Genomic DNA, 16,615 nt, shown 5'->3' with positions numbered 1-16,615 from the left:
AATTCCTCTTCCGTGTGTTACTGCCATCCTGAGTTTTAGGACCAGCAGCATTGTTGGAATGTCTGCCTGTTGTAGAAACCTCTAGGTCTATACCAAAGTCACTTCCTTGGAATCCTCTGTAGAAGAGGAAAGACAACTGCACACACACAATTTGCATTGAATTTACAGAATTTTTACATTAGCTAATTGTTTTCCTAATGCTGCCATGGTTCATTGGTTTGAAATAAAGCTTGAAGATGAGGATAGGCTGAGAATGATAATCCCATAACCTTTTACTTTTGTCCTAGGCAAAAGGCATATATGTTATATATACATTCAGCCGTCTTTTTTCATATTTTCAGTTTATTTTTGTTTTTATTCCACATTCATTCCCCACGTTATAAACATGACTTGAACAATCCTCAGTCGCATTTCAAAGATCAAGAGAATATATTCAACCATCTTGATGGAAGTGCTAGACACTTCTTTCACTGGAGGACTTCACTTTTCTTCTCATTTTTCTCAGCCCAAGTGTCATTAGGTAGTATATGAAAGCAGAGAGGTGGCCCCACAGTTCTGGTGTGCAAATTGGGAACAGAACCTGGGACTGGAGGGCTGTCTCCTACTGTGTGAGGTCAAACCTTGAAACCAAGGTCATGTACCAGCACCTAGTGCCATACTTTACCCAACAGAGCAACAACACAGGACTTAAATTTCACTTCCACATCTCCGGTTGCAAGAAGTGAAGACAAATTCGCCTTTAAAAAAAAAAAAAAAAAAAAAAGATTTGCACAACTGCAAACTGATGGCTTGTTTTACTCTAAGACAATAGAGCAGAGGGCATTGAAGCTGGGAAAACCACATGTGGGTTGTTCATGGTTTTCCTTGGTTTAGGCTGTTTCAGGAGAGCAGAGAAATGGAATTTTGCAAAAGGCAGCATGAAATTTCCCATTGGCCTCCAAGCTGTGAAAATCACCAGGTGTTAATTCGGGCTCTAGCTTCCTGGGTTAGTCCAGGGCTTTCTTTGGGGCACTGGTCCCTGCTTGCTGGCAGCCTGGCTAAGATTGGAGGTGGCTGTGATGCAGAGAGAAGGCCCCGAAAGTGAGTCAACACTGCATAACTAGCCGTGTGTCCGTGGGCCCTTCTGAATCTTCTGTGCTCCTGTTCCCCCACCTGAATGAAGGGGTTAATAATGCCCCATCATGTTCAGGTGGCATACAAGCAGAGCTTATTTTAGACAAACTGCTTGCAAAGTTTTATTCCCACATCAAAAAATATCCCCGTTTCTGCTGTTCATCCACACTGTTTCACTTTGTGTTATTAGCTATTGCTTCTCTTTTCCCCCTGCAGTGTTGCAGACTGGTTTCTGGTCTAGGTTGCCCCAGCTGATGTATAGGGCCCAGCAGAGAATATAGATCCTCAGTATGTATTTAGTGAGTGACTAGTTGACCGAGAGACTAGCCTGGATCCTTGTCAGGATGGCAGTGTGGGTGAAATTGTGCAGGCCAGCAACACTTTGTGCAGGCTGAGAGATTTTTATTTTCACGGAGCTCTAAGGTTGTCACTAAACATAAGTGGACATGACCAGTCTGGCAGAGTCAGAGTGCCACTGGAAAGTAAGCAGCCCCGCAACAGAAAAGCAAATTTGGCTTCTGGGATTACTAAGTGTCTGTTACCCCAAAGAGCAAGAGCCTCTGCAAGGGCCTCTGATGACGTGGGGACAGCTGGAGTCTCTTCTGTCCTGCAGGGGACTTGCTGGGTGATCAGCACTCTGTGAATCAGCATCCTCAGCGAGACCCATGCGGCTTGCCAGGGCCTCTCTCATGAGGCAAAGGTGGACCAATGGCGTCCTATCATCAAGGGGCCTGAGAAGGGCGGTGGTCACATCTGCCTGGTGAAATGGTTGTGGAACTTTTGCACTCCATAGCTTGAGAGGTATTTTGTGGGTCAGACAGATGTCAGCTCGCTCAGTGCAGGAGAAAACAAGATACCTCTTCAGATAAATAGAGTGAGAACCCCAGTAAATAAGGCCCAGCCTACGGGAGGCAGATCTTTAAAGAAAAGTTAAGATCCCCCATCATCTGTCTCCCTGTCAACAGTTGATGTATTTAGCTGGCACCTCCTGGTGCTAAATGTTTTCTGATGATGCTGGTCGTCATGACCACTGTGCGTCCCCACCGGGGGAGGGCGCCTCCTGTGTGAGAGTTCTTGAGCGTGGCGGGGCGGGGGGAAGGGCGCACCTCTCTAGCGCACAGGAAGAACGGATGGACCAGAGAAGCCCTCTCCTCTCCCTGACGACATTCTGATTTTACCAGGGTGTAAAAGCAAGCCGAGGCAACAAGAAAAAGCCCGGCTGAAAATCAGAGCCTAATCGCTCCCATCTGCTCCAGTGCTGTTTCCCCTCGTCGCCTGCCAGGATGTTTGCCGCAGACGCTAAGTAGCACATCATTTTCGATAAGTTGCAATCATTGACTTGAAATTGACTTCTCCTTTAAGATGTCCCCCTGGAAACTTGAACCAGCTTTTGAGAAGCCCTGTCCAGGGTGGAATTTGAACGCTGGCGCTTAAGTGCAGGAAAAGTTAAGCCCACTTGACCAACTAGGTGTTTATATATTCAAGATTTCAGCCACGTGGACTCTGTTGGAAAGAGAGGATGGCCCGGGAGCTCAGAGTCACGGTGGAGCCCGTTCCCCAGTGAAAGGCACAGGTGCTGAGATGGGAACGACTGGAAATGACCCTCTGGACCCCTTCCCAAAGCAGAAATGTTGTGCCTCCCTTAAGACATCAAGCTGAGATCTTTCTTGGTCCCCATGAGAAGTTTCTCTTTTATCGTGAGACTGGGCTGGTGATGACTGAAGGTGTGTTTTGCAATCCGGAGCCCCTTATCTCAAACGCCCTTCTTCTAGTCCACCATCACAACCCGTATTTCTCTTTCTTTCTTTCTTTCTTCCTTCCTTCCTTCCTTCCTTCCTTCCTTCCTTCCTTCCTTTCTCTCTCTCTCTCTCTCTCTCTCTCTCTCTCTCTCTCTCTCTCTCTCTCTCTCTTTCTTCCTTCCTTCCTTCCTTCCTTCCTTTCTCTCTCTCTCTTTCTTTCCTTTTCTTTTGCTTTTTTAGGGCCGCACCAGAGGCATATGGAAGTTCCCAGGCTAGAGGTCAGATTGGAGCAACAGCTGCCAGCCTACGCCACACCCACAGCAACTGGATCTGAGCTGCCTCTGTGACCTGATGGCTCACGGCAACCCTGGATCCTTAACCCACTGATTGAGGCCAGGTTTCGAACCCTCGTTGTCCTCGTGGATACTAGTCAGTTTCCTTAACCGTTGAGCCAGGAAGGGAACTCCCACAATCCGCATTTCTTATTTAGCACCCTCATGCTCTAGCCCAGGGTGAGAATTGAGACACCTCTAGCATTCTGTCCTGCCTTCCAACCTTCCTTGTCAGTCCAAGTCTTAGTGGTTTCAGAGGCTACTGCGGAAGTTTGAGAGGCAGCAAAAGCCTCTTGCCTCTCCTGCAGCCTGTTTGCTGAAAATTCCGCAGCCCCTTGTGTCGAGATTGACCCTAGTGACTCATTAGCAGCAAGACTTGTGCTCGGGATGGTGTTTGTAACGAGTGGTCATGGATCATCCACATGCCATCCCTGAAGGATCCAGACTGACCTTGTATGCCTTTGTGAGATAACTGCCTAGGGTCACAGGTGTTGTTTGTGGTCATGGAAGAAACAAAGTTAATTGACGTGTATTTTGAAATGGACCTGGGTGTGCCCATCAATAGACCCGGTGTCCTTCTGCTGGGGAATTTCTGCTACCGCCAAAGTGAGTGGAGGTGATTTCCTCTCTAAGGGGGCTACCTTGGAATTTCCCTTTCCTTCTTCTGTGTCCCTTTTCCAGGGAACTGGTGAATTCAGCAGGTTGGTTAGAGGGCAAACGTTTTTATTATTATTATTGTTATGATTGTTATTATTATTTGGACGCACCCACGCCACAGCTGTCACCCGAGCCACAGCAGGGACAACACTGGATCCTTAACCACTAGGCAACCTAAAATAAAATATTATTTTACTATAGTGTAAAGCAGTATCCCAATATGAGCTCTAGATATGTGGACAAGTTCCAGCAGCCTGAAGTGATCTGTTAGAATTTGGTCTTCTGGAGTTCCCTTTGTGGCCCAGAGGTAGCAAACCCAACTGGGATCCATGAGGACTAGGGTTCGATCCTTGGTCTTGCTCAGTGGGTTAAAAATCCAGCGTTGCTGTGACCTGTGGTGTAGGTTGCAGATGTAGCTCGGATCCAGCATTGCTGTGGCTGTAGCATAGGCTGGTACATGTAGCTCCGATTGGACCCCTATCCTGGGAATTTCCATAGGCCACGGGTGCAGTCCTATAAAGCAAAAAAAAAAAAAAAAAAAAAAAAGAACTTGGTCTCCCATATTGCTCCTGCTCTTATGTTTGCCTCCAGCATTGCAGTTTAGCCTGCCTTAGCAAATCTGATCAGGATACAGTCTTCTCTTTGCCTCCTTTATCGTTGAGGCAGCAGAGTGCTCTTGGCCAGTTTCCATATGCGGCCACCCTTCACCACCCACCCTCTCTTTTCCAATTCAGGCTACGCTCCCCCCGGCCATCTAACCTGAGACCAGGAGGCCTCTCCCTCTCCTGCTCCCTCACTCCAGACTTCCAGGATCTTCTTCCACTCCTGCTAATAGCCTGAGTGGTACCCAAGAGAGGCCCTCTAATGATCAGGCCTTTTCCTATCTTTCTAAACCTCTTTTTTGCAGGAAGAAATTCTCCCCAGTGGCTACTCAGGTTTTGCTGTGACTTGCCTCTTGTTATTAAATCTGCCTCTTTCTAATTTCCTCTGTAACACTCTAACCAACACAGAATCACTCTGCCCTCTAGTTCTTTCTTTTTCTCTTTCTTTTTTTTTTAATAGCTTGTATTAGCTTAGGTCGGTCAAGCTGCCAAACACAAAACAAAACAAAAACCTCCCCAAGCCCCAGAATAACTTGGCTTAAACAAAATAAAAGTTTATTTCTGTCTTACTTTTACATAGTCTGAAAGTGACCATCAGGCTGGTCTCCAGGATATGAGAACTTCTATCTGATTTCTGTCATTAGTGTGGCTTTTGTTCTCCAGGTCAACTCATGGTGCAGGGTGGCTGCTGGAGCCCCAGCCATTATATCCATGTTCCAGCTAGTAGAAGGAAAGAACAGAGGGGCAAGAAAGGCATTGCCTCTTTTTAAGGACATTCCTGAGAGTTTTACATCTTGCTTCCACTCATCCGTCACTGACCAGAATTTTGTCACTGGAGACATGACCACATCTAGCTGCAAGGGAAGCTGGAAAGTGTCTTTCCTCCCAGTGACCATGAACTCAACTAAAAATCAGTGTTCTTTGGAGTTCCTGCTGTGGCACAGGGGGTTAAGAAACCAACTGCTACAGCTCAAGTTGCTGCTAAGGCACAGGTTTGACTCCTGGTCTGCTGCAGTGGGTTAAAGGATCTGGCATTGCCACAGCTGCAGTGAAGGTCTCCACTGAGGCTCAGATTCAGCCCCTGGCCTGGGAACTTCCACATGCCATGGGTGCAGCCATAAAAAGTGAATAAAAATAAAAAATGAAAATCAGTGTTCTGCGTCCATGGAGAGGGATGCAGTGGAAGAAACCAGCAGATCATTCTTTTCCTTCATCTTTGGACCGAAACTCTCTGCTAGGCCCCCCCTTTCTTAACTGTTCCCTTTCCTAAATCCCGTGCAGGAGAGATACATGCTCCATCATATTTCCTATCTCAAGATAAATATTAGCATAGTGCACGCATTTGCATGAAATGATTTTCTTATTATCAGTGTTAGTTATAGTAGTAATAATGGTGGTCCTGAGACTGAGTGAGTGCTTTCCATCCTCTTATAGATGCAAAAGAATTGTCTGTCTGTCTGTCTTTCTTCCTTCCTTCCTTCCTTCCCTCCTTCCTCCCTCCCTCTTGCTTTCTTTCCTTTTTTTTTTTTTAATTTTATGGCCACACCCATCACATATATCACACCCATCACATTTTCACATATGGAAATTTCCAGTCCAGGAATTAAATCCCGGCCACAGCTGTGACCTACACCACAGCTATGGTAACACTGGATTCTTTAACCCACTGTGCGGGGCCAGAGATCGCACCCACACCTCTGCAGCAACCAGAGCTGCTGCAGCGGGATTCTTAACCCTCAGCGGGAACTCCAGGAATTATGTTTCTCATTCACAAGAATTAGGGAGAAGTAGAAGGACCAAGTTAAAGAGGCCGAAGGGATGGAGCCAGAATGTTGCTCCTTGTTTCCTGATTCTGGACCCTGTATCTGACCCTGGCTGGAAATTGCCTTTTGCCAACTGGGATGTCACCCCTCTGTCTGTGCTTGGTCTGCACACCTCTGTCCGTGAAAATCATCTCCTGTGGGAGAGTACACCTCCTCCAGTGGGATAAAGGTATATGATCCGTAGTAGTATTTGCCTTCTGCGATTTGCGGGGTTGGAAACAATCATGGGGTAAATTAAGACTAAATTAACACTATCTTCTGTGAGGACCCCTCAAGGTCAACACCACATTGTACTAGGAACCCTGCCTTTGAATTATTCTGTGGTTTTCAAACCCTGGAAAGATTTTTGTGGGGCAACATGCTCTTTATTTCCAACTTAGTTCTGAGGAAATTGCTTGGAAGATCGAAGGAAAAAAAAAATAGTTTTGCAATGATTGAGCTTGAAACTATGCACAAGAATATCCTGCTAGTTACTAGGAGCTGAAAAAGCATTTGTAGTCCTGAGACAGTGGAATGATGTCCAGAAGGTAAGACCGTGCAAGATATGCACGTGGCAATATCCAGTTACCTTTAGTATTTTGTATGTGGGGTTTCTCTGTGCCCTGACAGAGAAGGATGATTGTGACGTCTGAATCCCACCCAAAAGTTGAAACTGAAACATACTTCCTCAAACCTTGGTCTTGAATAGAGTCTTTGCTGCTCCCTCCTGGTTATAATTTATTTATTTTTTAATGGAAATTTGGAAGCAGCTATTAAAGATAGCATCCAGGCTAGCTTGTCTGACCGAAAGTGAGGTTGCTTCGGTGCTGAGTGGTTCCCAGAAGGGTCTTTTCGGCTTTCTAGAAGGATTGTGTCTTTCATCCTGAGCTCTGCCAGATCAGGAATGCTTTCTGGCTCAGGAAGCCTGAAGCTGGAGCCTCTGGTAAAGAGGGGGCACGTCAGGCTTCAGACGAAGCAAGATTCTCAGTGTGCTTGGGAGAAGAACCGCAAGACAGGAACATAAAGGAGTTCCTTGGTGGCACAGCAGATTAAGGATCTGGCATTGTCGCTGATGTGGCTTAGGTCACTGCTGTCACATGGGTGTGATTCCTGGCAAAGAACTTCTCTGCATGCCACAGGTATGGCCAAAAAAAACCCCCCAAAAAACCCCCAAAACACAAAAACAAAAAACCAAACAAAAAAAACCCAAAACCATAAAGAACCAGCAAAAGGAGGGGAAAAAGATGTTTTGAATTGTATCATGTGAGCTGAGGATCGATTTCCTGGCCTTGATGGTGACATTTCGAGCTTTCCTAGAAGCACAGCAGGTGAGGTAGCGACTGTACGTATGCGTGTGTCTGTATGTCTATTATACACTCATTGACTTAGCCTGGTTCCCTCTGCTCTGCTGCTGTTTCCTAACATACAAAACCCCAACTCTTAACTCTAAATCCATCTTGCTTTCTTATTCTTCCCAAAGGGACCTTTATCGATGGGATTGATTTCGATTTAACCAACAATTGAAAAGCTACCAGTTACCAAGTATGGGCATGTGCCTTTGTAAAAATAACCTTATTTAATCCTTTAATAAGAATTACGGTGTGGTTGGTATTATTATTGATTGTTGGGTGATAAAGTAGCTGAGCTGAAGGGAGGCAAGGTCACATGGTAGGAGTCTGGTACCTGGCTCTGTACCAGTGTTCCTCTTTTGTGCCATGGTACAAGGTGAACAGAAGAGAGCCTGGGCCTGTGTTTATACTTGTGGGGGATACTGAAATCTGATGGGAGAGGAAACTGGCCATGTATCAGCACCTGCAGGCAATATGCTAGATGTCTCATTGAGACTCCAAGCTACAGAACCGTTCTCCTCTTAAGGCAAGAGAATAGTGAGGCATTTCTCCTGCTTTCTCTGTGGCCACTTCCTTGAGAAACTACCTCTGGAGAGAGAAGCTTGCATTTGTGGGGATTGCATGGCAAGCCGCCAACCAATGGCTCCACCTTTTTCATGCTTTTTAGGTACAATGTAGTAGGAAACCATTTCTTGCACGTTGGGCTACCAAGTCTGTGGGACTCCCACACCCTGAACTGGTCCCCCCCAGAAGCTTTTCTTCTTCCTTTACGCCTCTCTGCTTAGCAGTCTGAGGCCAAGGCCAGTGTGAAGTCTTGCCCTCCTACCAATGTCTGTGGCGCCTCTTCAGGCCGAGGGGTTTCCTGAGCAGCAGTCCAAGCTTGAGCTATTAAGGACCAATGCCCCTCGCCCAGGCAGCCGGCACCCATCCAGGAAGGCAGGAGCCTGCTGCCCGGTGCAGGAGCCTGCTCTCTGCCAGCTGGTCCAGGAGACTCCGTGTGCCAAGCAGAGGATCTGTGAACGGGATCCGTGCCCGAGTGTTTCCTGAGAAGTGGAAAATGCGTGTGACCAGAGCCACCGAAGCCTGGCCCAGAAAAGGGGATGACAAAAAAGCGTAGCATATTTCTTTAAAGAAATGCCTCTGCCCCCCAGTATTAACCATGATAGCAAAAACCCTAAAATCATCTCCAGAGGGTCATACATTTGTATTTTTATCTCCAGCTTTAAAACTTCTCACAAAGCCCTGCACATGGTAGTGATGGGTGCATGTGAAGAATGAGACCACATTTTATTTTGAAACACGTAACAGTGCCTCGCACCACAGGAGATGCTCATTGAGTAACTGTGGATGAAATGTTTCAGGAATCTCAAAGCCTCTCTCTTGACCGACTTAAAGCCCTCAAGGCCCCTTGCTTGGGCTACTTGCCTAACAAACCGAGGAGAAAAGTTGAAAGGGCTAGAAGACATCTTATCTTCCTATGTAAACCCCTGTTGATGCACTAAGAGACCAGAGATCTGTGGGTCCCACCTTGGTGTCCCTGAGCTTCTGACAGCTGAGAGGCAGACAGCTGCCAGTTCAAGGGTGGCTTTCACCCTTGAAGACTCCATGAACTTGGACAACTTCATGAACTTGGACAGCTTCACCCTTGAAGACTCCATGAACCTTCTGACAACTGCAGCATCAGAGATCTCCACCCAGGATGGACCATCTCAACTCAGATGGTAACTAGTTCTCCCAGGCTAACCGGAAGCTCTGACCAGCAACAAGCTCTAATCCTGGTTTGTAAAACTTAGAAAATCAAATGGTTAACGATTTCCATTTGTTGGACAGAGTCTTTTAAACACACACGCAAATGAATGAGGGGGTTGAGAATTCATGGAAAACATCAGGACACACTTATCCTAAACCTCAAGCCATTAATGTGAGGTTTCGGTTCCACATTTTGTTCAAAAGAATCAAACTATGTCATCATTATTTTCCAGCTTGAGCTAGGAATTTATTATTTGTGGATGCAGTTGTGCTTATGAGGAATGAAAGAAACTGGGGGAAGGAAGAGAGAGTTGTGTCTACTGTGATTTTTTTTTTTCTTTTTTTGCTTGCCAGCCACCTACTCTGGCAATGTGATGTTCCCACCACGGGTCTCAGGACAGTTGGTGCAAAGTGTAAAGAAAGACGGAAGGAATCTAAACTTGGGCTCTTGAAGCCAGCGCCCATGTCGGATTATTCAGCACCCACCTCCCTTTCTGGCACCTTAGAGGTGCTTGGTTAGTTATTTGCTTATGTGAACCAAGCATTCCTCAGAGGACTCATGTGGGTAACATAGATTGTGCAGCTTTCACTGGAGGCCACTGCCCGCCCTCCGAGGAATTCTTTCCCAGGTACCAGTCAGGTGCCAGGCTCTTCCTCATACCCAGAGCCTTCATGGGTAATGTTGGCTTACTGGAGACATACCAGCTGTGGGTTCCAGAGGCTCTGACTAGATGACAGCATGTATTTGCTTTGTTTAGAATTTTCAGATTTGAAAAGTCCGATTTGACCATTCTTTGAAGTGCAGGTGGAAGACGTGGCAGAGGGACAGGCCTTTTACCAGAAGTTTGACCCTCGTCCAACTTGTAACTGGACCAGTGGGAGGAAGAGCACATCTAAGAAACTGCCTGCCTGGCCAAGGACAGTGGACTGAGGCAGAGATCACCACGGCCACACCATCCTGCATCCTTCCCTCCTTTTCCTATGTTAAGAGATGCTTGAATAGATGCTCAGTGCCAGTGGCTCTGTGAGGTTATACAGGGGGGATGCATGGATGTAGGACAGGTCGTCACTGCTTCTCAGAAGCTCACAGTCTTGCTGGCAAGGCAGCAGCTGTGACATTGGCTGTTCTGAGATGTGCTGTGGCTGTGATGTAGATAGTACTTGCCCTGGTGGCTTAGAGGCAAGGGAGTTCATTTTTAGCTATTGTCTGGGTAGGTTTCAAGGAGAAAGATTTTGAGCTGAGATTTGAAATGGGATGGCACGGTAGTTAGTGGTTTTTTATGGCTGAAAGGGAAGAGCCACATGGCCCAGTGGCTCTAACTATAATGGTTCTATGGCAGAAAAAAAGTCATTGAAGAGGATCGGATTTGGAGGAAATTTCAAAGAAAGTAAGAAATCGATGGGAAGAACTTCCTTCCTTCCTACCTCATATCTGATTATCTTTCCTTAGAGTGTCAGACATGGGAGTTCACTTGTGGCACAGTGGGTTAAGGATCCAGCATCGGCACTGAAGCAGCTCAGGCCTAGCCCAGGAACTTCTACATGCTGTGGGTGTAGCCAAAAATATATAAAGAAACAAACAAAACAAGCATATCAGTCATGCCCTGGGCATCAGGACGTTGTGTGCATGCGTGCTTGTGTGCATCTGTACACTCCTATGCAGAACTGAAATCATATCCCCTTGGCTACTGTAGGGTTCTGTGAGTCAGAACCCTACTGTTGTAGTAGAAGATGAAGTGGCTAAGTGTGAAAGACCTAAATTCCAGTCATGGCATTTCCCGTTTGCTTTGATTGGGGGGAAACTACTCAGCCTTCGTTTATCCACTATCTAATTTTTTAATATTCATGTTTTATATAAGGTGATGCAATTCATGGTGCCGAAGTACTTTCTGAACAAATAAAAGGTGTAACTGTGATATTTCCAGGAGGCAGGCACTTTGCTCTATTTCTCAAAATGCAGGGACAATGTATTTCTGTCCCACACTTCTGTCCAAAGTTCTGACCACCTGGGAGATAGCAGAGCAGGTTTGGCGATGAGCCTGGGCGAGCTTCCTGGTCAGGTGTATTGAAGACCAACTTGTGGACAGTGGAACACCTGCACAGGGGTTCAGTCTTATGATTTCAGATCAAGCAAAGGGATTGGTCGGAAAGTATGAGGTCTCATCCTGGGGGGAACGCCTTGTGCCCTTTTCCCAACCACACGTCTCTTGTCTATCCATCTCTTATCTCTGTTGACCCCTCAGCCCAGCTTTGGTCCCTGAACTGCTGTTTGAATCTGAAGACCACTGTCTCTGTAGAGCTGCTCTCCTTCTCTGCTGTCTGCCCCACCCGTGGAAGCAGGAATCTAAGTGGGGTTATTTTCCCCAGCTCGAAAAGAACCTGGGGACTGGAAAAGACCAGGCCCTCCCAGCCCAGCCAGTCCTTGGTGAAGAAAGAGTGCCCTCTAGTGGACATTGTCTGGAGCTGCTCCGGATTCCCGTGGAAGCTCCGCCAAGGACAAAACAACCCCCTCGCTGCCCTCCTGCCAAGGATCTTGAATATGCCTTTGGGTTTGGTTTGTTTTTCTCCTGGTGTGAAGAGAAATAAATAAATAAAGAACAGCGGGAGACCAGTTGTGAGAGCAGCTTCGACAGTGCTGTGACAGCCCCCTTATCTTGGGAGTTTCACCAAAGAATTAACCCCAGGCCAGTGACGTGACATGAGGCTTTTTAAAGGGCATGAGAAGATTTCTATATAAATCACTTATCTTTCTTGACTGGTCTCTTACATGAGGAAAAGGAAACTCTTTAAGGATGATTACCGAAAGGGTTAAATCTCTCGTTGGGTGACCTTTTTCGGAGAGCAAATCCACTGCAGTTGATTTCATTTTTGGTAGTGGATGTTTTCAGACCTGACGGTTAAACCCCTATATGCACTGGCATAAGCAGGGGATTTTTTTTTCCCTTTAAAACCTGTTTCAGTAAAAGCGGTTGGGCTGGGGAGCCCACAGGGGAGAGGGCGGGGGAGGACGCAGGGCGCCCATCAGGGGAGCAGGAACCTGATCATATGTGATGGTTGCTGGATTAGGTAACAGCTCTGCTGGTTGAAATTGGATCTTGGAGGATGAGTGTTAACATCTCTGGTGTCCTGGCGAAAGGTTCATTTGAGACTTGCATGGTGCCACAGAGATAAAAAGGAGCTTTTAAATAATCATTTTGTCTCCTACTTGCCAGAGTGCTGACTTCAAGCAGTAAATAGGTAGCATCACTTCTGCTTAGACATATCGGCCTTTTCATTTATTTATTTAATGTCGGTGGGATTTTTTTTTTTTTAAATTCGCTAGCTGAACAGTTTTTCGTACCAGTGAATCCCAGCACCCACTTTTATCGTGGAACATTTGCATCCTGCTCCTTCTGTGCAGAAATCTGTACATACAGTGCTGTTTATTGGTCCATCCATGCCTCCTCCCGGCACACACGCACAGCCCGAGACCATCAGAACCAGAACCTTCCATGTGTTGTGGTGGAAAAAGAACATTTTCTCTTCATGTTCTGTGTGTGTGTGTGTGTGTGTGTGTGTGTGTGTGTGTGTGTGCGCGCGCGCATGTGTGTATATAGTTGTGGTTGTGGTTCTGACCCTACTCTGAAACTTCTATTTTCATAATGATTTGAACATAATTTAAAGGGCGTAATTTGGAGAGGACTGTTGGGATTTTGTTTTTTTCTGTTGTTTTATTCACATCTCTGGCATGGGGCCTATTTATGAGTCTCGAACTCTGAGTAAAAATGCCAGTAACATGGATGTTATGGTGTATTCTGTTTCTAGCATAGCAATGTCTTCTTGGCTACATTTAGAAACCAGTTATAGGGAGTTCCCGTTGTGGCCCAGTGGGAACAAACCCGACTGGTAACCATGAAGTTCCGGGTTCGATCCCTGGTCTCGAAGTGGATTAAGGATCCAGCGTTGCTGTGAGCTGGAAACTAATTATATTAAATCCTTATGAATCCAAATTTCTTTTTAAGGAGTAATTGTTTAAAAGATTTATCAAATGATCTAAAAGCTAAGCAAAATGATAACACTTTTACTATGAATGTCTGTTCCTCCCGCCCAAATAAATGTATCCTTTATACCTGAAGGGGGACAAAAAGAGAAAAAGATTAGTGTTTTACCCTCTGGGATTGTCCTGGAATGTCAATCCAGGGGGAGGCGAGGTCACAGTGTATTCTTCAGTGTCCTTTCTCAGCTTTAGCAGTTTCCTTTATTTCATTTAAAACCAGTTAGATTTTAAGACCAAGAAAAAATATTAATTAGGTAGGCGTACAGAGTTTGTGTGGACAATTTGTTCTTCCCATGAATTTCTTTCTTTTTTTGTTGTCCGGGCCTGTGGCATATGGAAGTTCCCAGGCCAGGGACCGAACCCGCGTCACAGCAGGGACCCAAGCTGCTGTGGTGACAATGCTAGATTCTTAACCTGCTGCAACACAGGGGGCACTCCAGCATTAATTGTTTAAAAGCAAAAGTGGGGCATGGACATGGGTGCAGCTGGGAGGGGCTGGAAAGGGAAAACATGCTCAGAGGTTAATAGTGGGCACATGGGAAGTACTAGTAGGAGCGAGCACACCTGGTCACCTCCCTAGTACCTGGAGGAACTAGTACCAGCACCTTGGTCTGTGCACACCTCTCTCTTTGCCTCTTGCACTCGTCTCATAGCTAATTGAACTTTGCCAGAGGAGTAAAGCTAAAGGGGTGAGTGAGTTGGTCTCAGGCGCAGGTGCTGTCTGAGGATGCTCAGCATCCTCTCGGGTAAGGCAGGGTGTAGGTAGCGCTCGGAAAGCGCCTCCTCCCCATTAAGAGGGCATTATTCCTTTTGCTTGGCTACCATTGTGGAGACCAGAAACTGTGACAGCATCTGTCAGTGCTGCACCTTGCACCGGAAGGGTTGTTATGGGGTGATGAGGAGGACCACTCGGAGGCATCCCTGCCGAGCTCAGGTGTTACCAGCCTCAGCATCATAGGGAGGTCTCCGCCTGCCGAGGTCTGCAGTCTCTTCTGGAGTGCATGGGCCATGGAGACTCCTGAGAGTGGATTAGAATAGAATTTTGTCCCAGTACCATTTTTTAATGACCAAGCAAAAGTGCAGCAATTACAGAATGGCTCAGAGGTGATTTCTTTCTTTCTTTCTTTTTTTTTTTTTTTTTCATTTTTAAATGACCCAGAGGTGTTTTTGTTGCTAAAGTGAGGAAAATTTATTTAGTAAAATTCACTGAGGAACCATCCATGGACCCCACACACTCATGACCTCACCTGGAAGAGTTCACTGAGCTGAGGAAGGAGGGGCTCTGAGCACCAGCTGCTAGGTGGGGGCTGGGGTCCCCATTCTTTTCAGCACCACACCTTTAGGGCTCGGTATTCAGGAAATGGTTACAGCATTCTTTTACTTTCTGAAGGAAACCTTTGTTCCTGGTGAAGTGACTTTGGAGACTGGAGCAAATAAATTCAAGGAACTGAATAACGTGACTAAATCTTTATTATTCCAAGATCAAAGGGACAATTTCCGTGTATTCCCCTGAGCCTTCAAAAGAAAGATTTCACTGGGAAGAGATCCACAAAATAAGCCTGCACGATACCATCACCAATTTAGAATTTTTTTTATTGCAGCAGAATATTAAAACTTCAGATGTGAGAGGCAAGGCTGAGTCCTCCAGTGTGGGCTCTTTGTGTGTGGGGTGGATTTCCTTCCTTCCTCCCTGCCAACTGCCTTCCCCACGTCCTCCCTTCCCACCTCCCATCATTTCAAGGGGCACACGCCTCTGCCCTGTGCTTTAACTGCCACTGCTGGTCCCCGTGGCTGGACCTTCCACTTGACTGTCTCGTGTTTCAGGAAAGCAATGCTGCCGTTTTCCTTGTAGCACAGGAATTAGGATTTCCTTCGAAACAGCTTTCAAGGTTGGTTCTTGTCATGCCTGTGAGAAGTCAGGAGCATGTGGGCACAGCCAGCAGTTATGCTGGTATTATACGTGACGGAATCCCCTGAATGTCTACATGTCCCCTCGGATTGAGCTCAGATCCACCTGCCCTGTCACGACGCCATGGGGCTGCCTTGCTAGGGGTCAGGAGACAACTGCACCTGGCACCGTCCCCGTGGGGCTCACCCGATGTGCCCTGGCTGGAGACAGCTCTGGACGCTGATTGTGCCTAGACCCACAGGGCCGAGTAGACCCTGCTGTCTCCATCCCCAGTTGTGAACGAGTGGGGGACACCTCCTCTGCCTTTAGTCACGTCCCTTCCTCCCTCCCTCCCATTTTCTTTTCTTTTCTTTTTAATTGAAAAGTCTTTCCATGTTCACTCTCAACAAAGACTTGGCTGCTGACAACTAAACTGGGTTTAGATGAGTGATTTATTTTATGGCAGGTTGTATGGAGGTAGTAAAAAGAGACTGCCTAGCTCTTGTGCTGATTTACTAAATCCCTTGCTTCTCTCAGTCCAAATCACCCCCTCACCCCCTGCAAACGGTCATGGTGTTTTCATAAAAAGCAGCTGCTTATGGAACTGAGCCTCCTCCTTCTCCCAGAACACTGGCTTCTCTGAATCCCTGGGACAGTGTGTTCAAAGGATCTCGTCCCTGTGTCTACCAGGACAGAGTCCTTATCACCTGGAACGGACAGATCTCCATTTTGGGAGCTGGACCTCCCTAGTCTGGGGAAAAGGTCTTAAGACTTCATTCCAAATTAACTGTATTTGCCTAGCTAGCTTAGAGATTTGGAATGTGGGCTGATCGGATATTACAAAGTCAGTGAGTGTAAAACCACAAACTCACAGAGATCTAAAATTAGACCGTGAAGAAGGAAATGCTTTTCCTTGAATTCACATTTGGCAGTTTGGGGACGAAATCGAAATTTTATTCTGTTATAATTAATTTTATTATAGTTTTAAAAGTTTTTTCATTGGGGTAAAATATAACGTAACGTAAAATGGAAGGTTTTAACCATTTTTAAGTGTCCAGTTCAGTAGCCTTAAGTACTTTCACATTATCGTCCAGCCATCACCACCATCTTCCCCAAATGAAACTCCATACGAATTAACCACCCACTCCCTGATCCCACCTCCCTCCAGCCGGTGGGGTGTCTACTTTTTGCCTCCATCCAGCCTGGCTCTTCTAGGTACTTCATCTGAGCAGAGCATCACTCATTCGAGAATCAAAGCAAATCTCTCTTTGCATTTTCTCCCCCTCCTATTCTTCTCTTTTTCCTGCCCTTTGCTCATTGCTCAGACGCCACATTGCAAGTAATTTGA

The 16,615-nt window shown here is 46.4% G+C and overlaps 1 protein-coding gene across 11 annotated transcripts in view; it reads left to right on the top strand.

The window, feature by feature from the left end:
• The window catches only part of PBX1 (PBX homeobox 1), a 346,007-nt gene that overhangs the window by 230,510 nt on the left and 98,882 nt on the right, over positions 1-16,615 (top strand). The window lies entirely within an intron of this gene.

Source organism: Sus scrofa, chromosome 4 (genome assembly GCF_054392235.1).
Source record: "Sus scrofa isolate SSC_HxYL_T2T_F1_AM1 chromosome 4, Sscrofa_HxYL_maternal_Yorkshire_Landrace_v2.0, whole genome shotgun sequence".
NCBI lineage: Eukaryota > Metazoa > Chordata > Mammalia > Artiodactyla > Suidae > Sus > Sus scrofa.
This window is presented reverse-complemented; position numbering and strand designations above follow the sequence as displayed.